Source organism: Danio rerio, chromosome 8 (genome assembly GCF_049306965.1).
Source record: "Danio rerio strain Tuebingen ecotype United States chromosome 8, GRCz12tu, whole genome shotgun sequence".
NCBI classification, from domain to species: Eukaryota; Metazoa; Chordata; class Actinopteri; order Cypriniformes; family Danionidae; genus Danio; species Danio rerio.
The window spans coordinates 10,491,448-10,501,689 of NC_133183.1; the positions used below are offsets into that span (position 1 = coordinate 10,491,448).

Below are 10,242 nucleotides of genomic sequence, written 5' to 3' on the forward strand. Positions count from 1 at the left end.
TTTTGTGGGCAGATTCAGGTTGATGTTTGATGATAATGGCAGCAAAAAGCAGTGAGAGTCCAAACCGGAACACCCCTGCTGAAAACAACAGCTTACACCAGCTATGTCCAGCTTACACCAGGCTGGTCAAACTGGTTTTAGCTAGTCATTTTCCAAGACAATGCCTGGAAATGGCCAACCCCCCTCTAAAACCAGGCTGGTCGACCAGATAAAACCAGCCAACCAGCTTAGGCTGGTTAAGCAGTTTTTTTTTTCGGCAGCAACTGAAGATAAAACATCCTCCTGAAGACTGAATGAACGTAAGAAACATCATTTTATCCTCACTTTTTCTCCTTTAAAATAGATAAGGCTGCTTAAAGGGACAGTTCTGCCAAAAAGGAAGTTCTGTCAGCGTTGGAAACTTGTAACCTCTGACATCCACAGTAAAACAAAACGAGCTGTGACTTTAGTTTAGGTCACAATTCGATAGTAACAAATCATTAACGCTACTAGCTTAATAAACTACTAATTAGCTGATTATTAATAGTTAGTAAGGTCAAATTTGGGTGAATTCAGTGAATCAAATTAAATGACATCTATTTTTTTAATGCAGCATATTTAATGTTTCAGTGTTGTGTGGGTTGTGTATTCTGGCCTACAATATCCTGTGGTTAGCCATTTCAGAGGTAGGTTGGTCAAACAAACTGTGCATCTAATTTTACTTTACTTTTAGGCCACCTATTTTTCAAGAAAAGTGTTTTGTGAACACTTACCATGTCTATCGGCTTAGATTTATTGCATTCACAATGGCATAATGCATTATAGGGGTGGTCATATCAATTTTTTTAGTAGTGGTTTGGTGACATGCTTCAGTGAATCAAATTTCTGAATGTATTTAAATTGCACCTAATTTATTAATATAATGTATACATTATTAGTCTTTTGAAGGATATTTAGTGACTATTTTAGAGGTTACTATCGGTCAAACTATACAAATGATGTGTCTAATTTTACTTTTTTTAAGCTACATGCAGATACAAACACCTATTTACAAGAAATGTGTTTGTAGATACATAAGATGTCTATCTGTGCTCGAGAACTGCCAGTTTCAGGCTGTTTAATGATATTTGTCCTTGCATTGATTGGTGCAATATTGCATTCACAATGGTATGCACCGGTATAGGCCAATGTGCATTTATATTTTAAAATTTTAATTATTAATATTTAAGATACAGGAGAAAGTTATTTCTCACTATTACAGGACTGACCCCCCCCCCCCCCACACACACACACACACACCTTGTTTTGATGTCCTCCAGGGGCGTTTATTAGGGGGGTCAACCCAGATTGTGTGAGTTTTGTGAGCAGATCCGGGTTAATGTTTGATGATGTTGATGGCAGCAGAAACCAGTGAGAGTCCAAACAGAAACACCCCTGCTGGAAAAAACAGCTTACACCAGCTATGTCCAGCTTACACCAGGCTGGTCAAGCTGGTTTTAGCTGGTCATTTTCCATCCTGACAAGCTCAGACCAGTCTGGAAATGGCCAAAACCCCTTGTAAAACCAGGCTGGTCGACCAGCTAAAACAAGCCAGCTTAGGCTGGTTTAAGTTGGGGGGGGTTTTTCCTCAGGGACTGAAGAAAAACCATCCTTCTGGAGAACAAAAAAAGGTAAGAAACATCATTTTATGTTTATTTTAACATCATCCAAAAAGGAAAATTCTGTCTTCTTGGAAATTTGTAACCCCTGACATCCATAGTAGAACAAAACAGTATTAACAGGTTTGGTATTAACAAATCATTAACTAACACTACTAGCTAATAAACTGCTAATTAGCCATTTATTAATAGTTAGTAAGGTATAAGTTTATGTTTTGGGTAAGATTAGGGGTGCAGAATAAGATCATATTTTATAACTGATATACTTTATGAACAGTTTATATCGGCAGGTAATGCCAGTAGCATGAATTGTAAAGTGTTACCTAAATACTATGGAAGTCACTACTCTTATAAACATTTTTCAAAATATCGTCTTTTGTATTCTACAGTTGAAACTCAAAAAGGTTTGGACTAAGTAAAGAGTGAGAAAATGGACAGAATCTTTATTTTGGTAAACTATCGCTTTAGGAAACGTCGTAAAATTAGAATTTCTCAGAATTTCTCAGAAAAATCAGAATTTATAGGGTTTTTGAGCCCTCTAGTGGTTTGTTTTAAGCAAGACAAAAATACTTGTTCGTTCCGCTTTTTTGGTTCCGTGTGAGTAAACTCGGATTGTGTGAGCTTTGTGGGCAGATTCGGGTTGGTGTTTGATGATGATGATGATGGCAGCAGAAAGCAATGAGAGTCCAAAAATAAACTTTGATGACAAAACATCCTCCCGACGACAGAATGAAAGTAAGAAACGTCATTTTATCCTCACCCTTTTTTCTTTTTCAAACGTCTCAAACTGCTAATAGGGATACTTCTCCCAAAAAAGGAAATATTGTCATCATTTACTTAGCCTTCACTTGTAACAAACCAATTTCAATTTATTTCTTCTGTTAAACACAAATGAGGCTATTTTTAAAATGTTGTAAGTCACCATTGACTTAGTGTTTGTTTGTCTTAATGTAAATGGTAACCGAAGATTCTGAAATACCGCAGAAAATAGCAGCTCATGAAACACTTGAGGGTCAGTAAATGGTGAGTGCATTTACATTTTTGGGGTGAACTATCTCTTTAAGGACTCGATACTTTGGTTGCCAGATCCAATAAACCTTGTACTATGCTAAGCATAGCAAGTTTCTCTCTCTTTTTAGACTTCTGACTGTTTAAAGAGCCCATATTATGGGTTTTTGAAAATTCCCCTCCATGTAGTGTGTAACACAGCTCTAAGTGAAGTGAAGTATCCAGCTAAGGCTTAAATCTGTAAGAATACAGTGTTTAAAACGGTTGATTCATCTATAAAAGAGTCGACTCATAGTGCTTCAAACGAGTCGCCTTGATACCGATTCATTAGGTGTTCCGCCATGACGTACGAACGAAACCAAGTTATTCACGTGCACGCGCAAACCCGGGAGATTTCAAACCTGAGGCCCCGCCCTCAAACACACGCACACCCACAAACACATGCACACAAACATGCCGGTCGATTGAAGTCACACTGCAGATGGATATTATATTGAGTCTCTACCCAAAGATGAAACATCAGCATTATAACCAAGCAGTTGGAAACTTCTGGAAGCTACATGCTACAAAGAATACTTCATCTGAGTTTGTTAAAGGAAGGATCAGTAAAGAGTAACTGATGGACGTCAGGATGGGTTTCTTCCATTTCTCAAGTGTAAGTACGTGCGGTTAAAGTTGTTGCCTCGTTTACTCTAGCTTGCAAATGTATTTAGTTGTGATTTGTTACTTGTAACCGCGTGTACTGTATCAGGTTAACTGGATATATTCTCTTATCGCGTGCAAAGTCACGTTAAAAACGCGACGCGTGCTGCTTTGTTTATGGAGCTCCGTGCTAGAGTTCTGCTCCCGCGATTTATTCGGAAATTTATTCCCGCGGCGCAGAAATCTGGCGCGGGGACAGCCGCGGGAATAAATTTCCGAATAAATCGCGGGAGCGGTCGGTAACGGGTTTAATTTGGGACGGGAGCGGGCTGTCTAGCAATATCACGGATATTGCTATGCGAATTAGAAGAGAGAGTCTGCTTGGTGCTTATGTGTGTGTTAGTGCGCACGCGTGCGTATGAGAGAGAGAGAAAGAGAGAGAGAGAGAGAGCGAACGAGCTTTGTGTGCTTTGTGCTGTGTGTGTGTGTTTATACAGACAGCTTGGCTGTCTGGACTGTATACTGGGTGATTTTTGGTTGTGTTCTCCTCCGCTCTAGCGGGATCGGGCGCGGCGGGCAGAAAACGGAGCGGGTTCTCAGGCTAAAACCTGGCGGGTGCGGGCGGAAGCGGGAGCGTTGTCATCCGGAGGTGTGTGTGTGTTTTTGTGTGTGTGTGGTATGGCGAGTACACGACTGTCTCCTTCGTTCGGTTATCCGTGGCACTATCCACTCGCCATAGTGTGGCAGCTAAAATCCACGCCTACACTATCGAGCGTGTATGAACTGTGATTACTTTTTAAATTGCTGATTAGCTATTGGCCATTTCCCTCTCTGACTGAAGGCAGTCGACCAATCGCGACAGACTGTCATCGGTCCAATCAGCGCAGATTAGCTCCGCGCTAAGGAGGGGTTTGGGAACAAATGAATCACTGGACGATTCATACAGGAGTCGCTGGGATAATTAGGTAAAAATAAATGCAGATTATAAGACCATGAAAGTGTTTTTTGACCTTGCATGCATATTAGACTGTTGTTGGAGACCCTTACAACCAAGATATGACCCTATTTCATGTATAATATGGGCTCTTTAAGCACTCTTTGGTTGTCAAAAAATAAAAAGATACAAATAAATTGCAGTGATGAGACCTCCTATTTAGGATATAAATTAAGATACATAGAATATTTTTAGATATAAACTTATTGTCACACTGAATGGCATTTTAGGGGAAATTTGGTGTCTTTTAAATGATTTGTTGTTTTGATGATTGAAAACTTCCCTTTCAGTGTGTCTTTATGCCATAAATTATGTACTTTTTCAAAGGTCTAAAAGGTACTTTCAAGAATAACATGGTTTATTTTTTAAGCCCCTCCAAAACATACCAGCAAAAAATACTGAAAATACCACAATAAGTTCTACTGTATTATTGACCATATGTAAATGCCATATTTTGATTTCTGACAGATTGGAGGTTTAGTGTGACATCAGTTTAAAGGTGCAGTAGGTGATCTGCCTAAAAGCTAACTGGTAAGCAAAATACCTATCAAATAGGGTGCTGAGTCATTCGTAATGTCTCTGGGGCCCCCCTAAATGTATGGGCCCATAGAATTGTCCTAACTTTAATAAGTCCTAACTAATAATTATGACATCGACTCTATATAGTATGTATAGTATTGGTATATTATAAAATGTTTTTAACACTTTTGTGTGTGTGTGTGTGTGTGCGTGCGTGTGTGTGTGTGCGTGCGTGCGTGCGTGTGTGTGTGTGTGTGTGTGTCATGCAGTTAAGATGGTGAAGCTGATCAGCCTGCTGATTCTGGTGATCCAGAACGCTTCGCTCATCCTCAGCATCCGCCTTGTGTGGAATTTGGTTGAAGATCATTTTCTGGGCTCGGCCGCTTTCCTGATGGCTGAGATTGTCAAAGTCTTCTCTTGTCTGTTCATCATCATGATGCAGAAGTCGAGCGAAACTAGTTCTTACGGTATTGCTTGGGTTGGCAAAACTGTTTCACTGTAAATACTTGTTTGGAAAACGGCTGCATGATACTGGGAAAATGTGCTGTATTACAATATGCATAAAACAAACAAATCTTTAGCAAATGTTCATGTAAAGCTTCCCAATTAGGCCAATTAACATCCAATCACTGACAATCAGACTCTATTTAAAATCTGATTGTAATGCAATAATGTGTAACTTTTGTAAAGCTGCTATATATAATTGTTTGAAAGCGCTATACAAATAAACTTGAATATATGGAACAATGCCAAATATGATAAGGACATTTACATGATATTATTTACATTTACAAGACATTTAGTTTAACATAGTTCTTTAAAGCTTTTCAAAAAAAAAAAAAAGTTTAAGAAACGTGTATGTATACAACTAGGGTTTGCCTGTTTTTGGCACATTGTTTAAAATATGTGGCTAAGAGATAACTAATTGTTTTTTTTTGTTTTTTGAAGAGGCAAGTAATAATCTAAACCAGTGGTTCCCAAAGTGGGTATCGCGGAACAATGACAGGGGGTAGCCAGGTGATTTCCAAAAGTCAAATAAATTTTATTAAACTATTAGAATGACCATATTTTATCCATAACCCACAGTAGATAAAATAGTAGCTAATAATTACATAAAAAAGCAACAACATGCAAATAAAAAGCCATCAGCCTTTACATGTTTTATCACAGGATCCTGTATTAGATTAGATTGTACGTTAGATCAACAACACAGACTAATTTTATAGCACCAGGTTAAACTTTCTGACTCCTTTATGGTAATCAAATACATTGACAATGCAGGCCACAACCGAACATTGAGGACGATCTCCAAAATGAAACAATAGACTTGTGCTAAAAACATGGTGTCCACCAGGCTTATAGATGTTAGGTTAATATTAAATTAAACAAATGAATAAATGATTATATAAATTAATGATTATATAAAAAATGATTGTTTAGACTATTGCACTTTTTTGTGTTGCCAATATAGGCCTATTGTTGTGTGCAACATTTGTCTATTTATAACCACTGCTGATAAATGTCGGGGTCGCTAGTCATCAGCATTGTTCATTAGGGGCTTGGGGGCTAAAAAGTTTGGGAACCCCAATTAAAACATCCTTAGCATGCAACTCATTTATTTCATTGACAAATGTGTAATTATATATATATATATAATATTGGTTAAAATAGATACAAAATGATCTTAGACAATGTTTGACTGCCATCATTTATTTCATTTAAAAAAAAAAGCTGTGTATTGAGATGTGGTGGAATTGACATTTGTTCAGTTCACGAGGGAAAAAAATCCTTCTCTTCTTATCTAAGTTTGTCCTCTTACAGATCTTAAAACTAGATAAATTGTTTAAACTTATTAGGACTATTAATTTTAAACAAGTGTTTTTTGATCAACTTCACAAGGCTAAAAGTGCCCGTAGTTGAAGAATAGCCCATAAACTTGAAATAGTGACTGACACCTGCAGAAACCATGGTTGTGATGTTCAGTTCCACTATGGATTTTTATAAATATCTGTTTTACAATACATGACTCTCTTCTTTTTTTGTACTATCATGGTTACATCAAAATGAGTAGACTGTAAAGTATTAAAAATTAAGCCAAAAAATGTAAAACTCAATTATGTATACACATTTTTTATAAAAGAATATGTGCAAATAAAAATACACACTTTTTTCTTTGCAGACTTTTCATCTTTGCATTAAATTGTGTTGTAATCCAGTTTATCTCAGTCGCTTTGGTACATTTCTCAGGTTTTAAATTTACAAAACAAGTGCATTTTTCAAAACAGCACATACAAATAGTAAACAGCATGGATGGACTGCAAAAGCCAGTTTCTTAAAATCCTTAGCTCATCTCTCAATATGTCAGTGCCGTCAGAATGAAAAGTCCTTGTGTCATTGTATTAGGATAAGACAGTCAAATGACTTACTCATGTTGTCAATATAACTTTACTCTGGAGAGATGTTCTCGTGTAAGCTATGGCTAATTTATTAATTTATGTGCTGTTTGTACTGTGATTTGTTGCCAGATCATGTCATCGTGATACAGAAAGGAAAAGACAGCACTGCATAGGACAAAGAAAAAACCAAAACAAAAGTAGAAATGTGAACATAAAACAATCTCACTTCAGATACAGCTCACCTTCATTAGACAAAGTGCCGATTGACCTGGGAGCAATGTACCAATTATAGATTTAGAAAAAAAAAGTCTTATGGAAATGTATATAAAAAATGCATTATGATTAAATATTATGGCAACTTGTTCAACTTCTTTTATATATATATTTATAACTTGACATTAACTTTTTTTCTCACCACCCCACTGGTCATTTTCACAAGACAAAATTGTGTTGTTGGAAACTATTTTATATACTTAAATTTGATTTTTGCATGCTAAAAGTACTTGAGTAAGAGACATTTTACTTAATTTGGGTCATTAAAATAACTGAGTACCATTATTATTATATAGGTAGCCTATACCTGCTGTAGTCAACCTAAAACCTACAGTAGTTTAACATAAAACCAAAACAATACCCATTCTTGTGTTAGGACATTTTTAATAAGCATTTTTTTTAATAAGTTCATGACATGTTAAATATATAGTATAATCCGCTGGTTTTAAACATACAGAGTAATAATTAAAACAGTTAGCCTATGTAACAACCATTACATTACCATTGTGTCTTAGCACATCTCTGAGTAACTTTTTATTACCTACACTACACCAATTGTTGACTACATTTATAACAACCATTTATTTGTTAGACTACTTTATTGTCAAACCATGTTGCATACAAATGCATTCAACTGACTTATATGACAGTGTATTGCAGTGTATAGAGGACAAATAAAACACGAGACAGGTGTTTAGAAAGAGTATACTTTATTTTGTTTAACATGCAAACTTATGTTAACAAGATAAACTTTCAGAAATCAATACGGAAACATTATAATGCACACGCTCATGAATAAAACCCGCGGTTGTCTTCAGTAGTCCCTCTTTGCTCAACAGCTTTGCTGAAAAACAAAGCAAAACATTACAACAGCCACACATACAGTTAAATTATTACAGTTTCCATGGTTTCTATTTTAAACTATAGTAAACTAAAGTTTGAAACTATAGTTTAGAATAGACAATGAGTGGGCCCCGCTGCTCCCACCTACCATACCATAACCCTCGCAGCGGGGTCCCACTACCGGCCTCCCGTGTTTCCCTGAAGGTCCTCGGGGCTTGTATAGAGTGGAGGAACTATGACGTCACTTTGTAGGCTAATCGGCTGCTAGCATAAAACTGGTTCCCTCGTGAAAATCCCTATAGGATTTTCCCATAGGGTTTTCGAAGATTGCGAATAATACGCTCTGTGTTCAAACACTGTTCATTACACTTACACGTTTTGTTCAGCCGGATAATTGTCACACGAAAATATAACATTGAGCACTTTTGGATCTTAAATGCAAACGCAAGACTTGAAAAGCTAACATTAGGCTATAAACGGACTACAGCGCCCTCGGGGCGCTCGTCAGTGACGTCAGCGCCACCCTACTACAGACGACTTATCAAGCTTATTTTTAGAAATAACGTCCATGACAAAGAGTTAATCTCTCAGTATATTATATTGTAATCCACGCTATATATTATAAACTAATAAATACGCAAACACACATAGACCTTTGTGCCTTTTGGATCGTTTTTACGTGGGAAATACATGCTTTGCTTTGCGGTTGTTCTAAAAGTTTAAAAAATGTGAATAAATGTGCCTATATAGTATTATTATGAGACATATTTAAATAAGTGTATCGCTCGCGTGCACACAGCCCGCTTACCTTAACAGACGACGGCGTGAGGAGGAACAAGTCTATCAAATGCCTGCAGGTTTCATCATTATGGACACAGAACAACATTTAATATTCCTTTTGTGTCACGAAGTACAGCGAAAAACAGCCCAATACAGTCACATCTGCTATACGTTTTATGGAGGAGTGTAAATATTGCAGTTATGGCAGAGTTAAATGTGTTGATGAAGAAAAAAAGACGAGAAATCACTTGATCACGTTAAAATGACAGTTAACATGCATGTATTTTTACACATTTATTCACACGTTTGCATTACTGAGAGCAGGAAAGAAACTGAGCAGTATCTTCATATTATCGTTTAATTAAAATGAATGATCAACAAATGAATCTTTTTTGACAGCCTTTACATGTGAAGGAATTATCTACACACAATCTGAATTCTCAATTAGAATAATACAACAAACTATAAAATACTATTCTGAAAATACTTAAATCACAGACAAATCCAAACGCCCAAGCGAGCTGCGCTCCAGACCAGATCAGCTCGATGACGTATAATGCCCCCGACGCCGCCTGTAGTCTCATTTAGCAACTTGATAGCAACCGTCTTTTTAAAGAAGCATAATCGATTTAAAAGTTGATGAGTGTGCTGTAACTGATGTGTTTTATGTCGTAGAACAAAACGTGAAAGTATATTGAGTTGGTGTTGGCCACGGACCTTATTTGAGCGATTTTACTGAAACCCCATTCAAAAAACCCATTGACTTTGGGACGAGGGAACCGGAAGTGCTAAAATGCTAACTCGCTTCCGGGTTTTTGCATACAAATTGACGTCATAGTTCCTCCACTCTATTGATCCCTGCCTAGGGCTCACAAGCCGCCTCACCCCAGGGATTGCACAAGCTAACGTACTCGGGCGCCAGTCCGTGCCAGGGTTCACTGGAATGTTGCTCGACGGCACATTTCGAGCAACAAACATGTAATATTCTTTGCGATATTGCGTTTATGTACGCAAACCGCAAGGAACTACAGCACAGACGGGCCCGAGTGAAGCTTCACGAAGCGGACTTTGTGAGATTGGCGTGGCTCCACTCGAACCGTCAGGTATTGAACTCACCTTGGTACAAACAGCAACACCGAGCGAACTGACA

General features: G+C 37.4%; 1 non-coding gene across 1 annotated transcript; it reads left to right on the forward strand.

Moving 5' to 3' along the window:
• Positions 1–245: 245 nt before the first annotated feature.
• Positions 246–6,978, forward strand: si:dkey-83k24.5. Its single transcript, XR_012384099.1, has 4 exons — positions 246–299; positions 610–2,372; positions 4,750–4,812; positions 5,070–6,978. It is a non-coding gene; the product is annotated as a si:dkey-83k24.5 (transcript).
• The last annotated feature ends 3,264 nt before the right edge of the window (positions 6,979–10,242 follow it).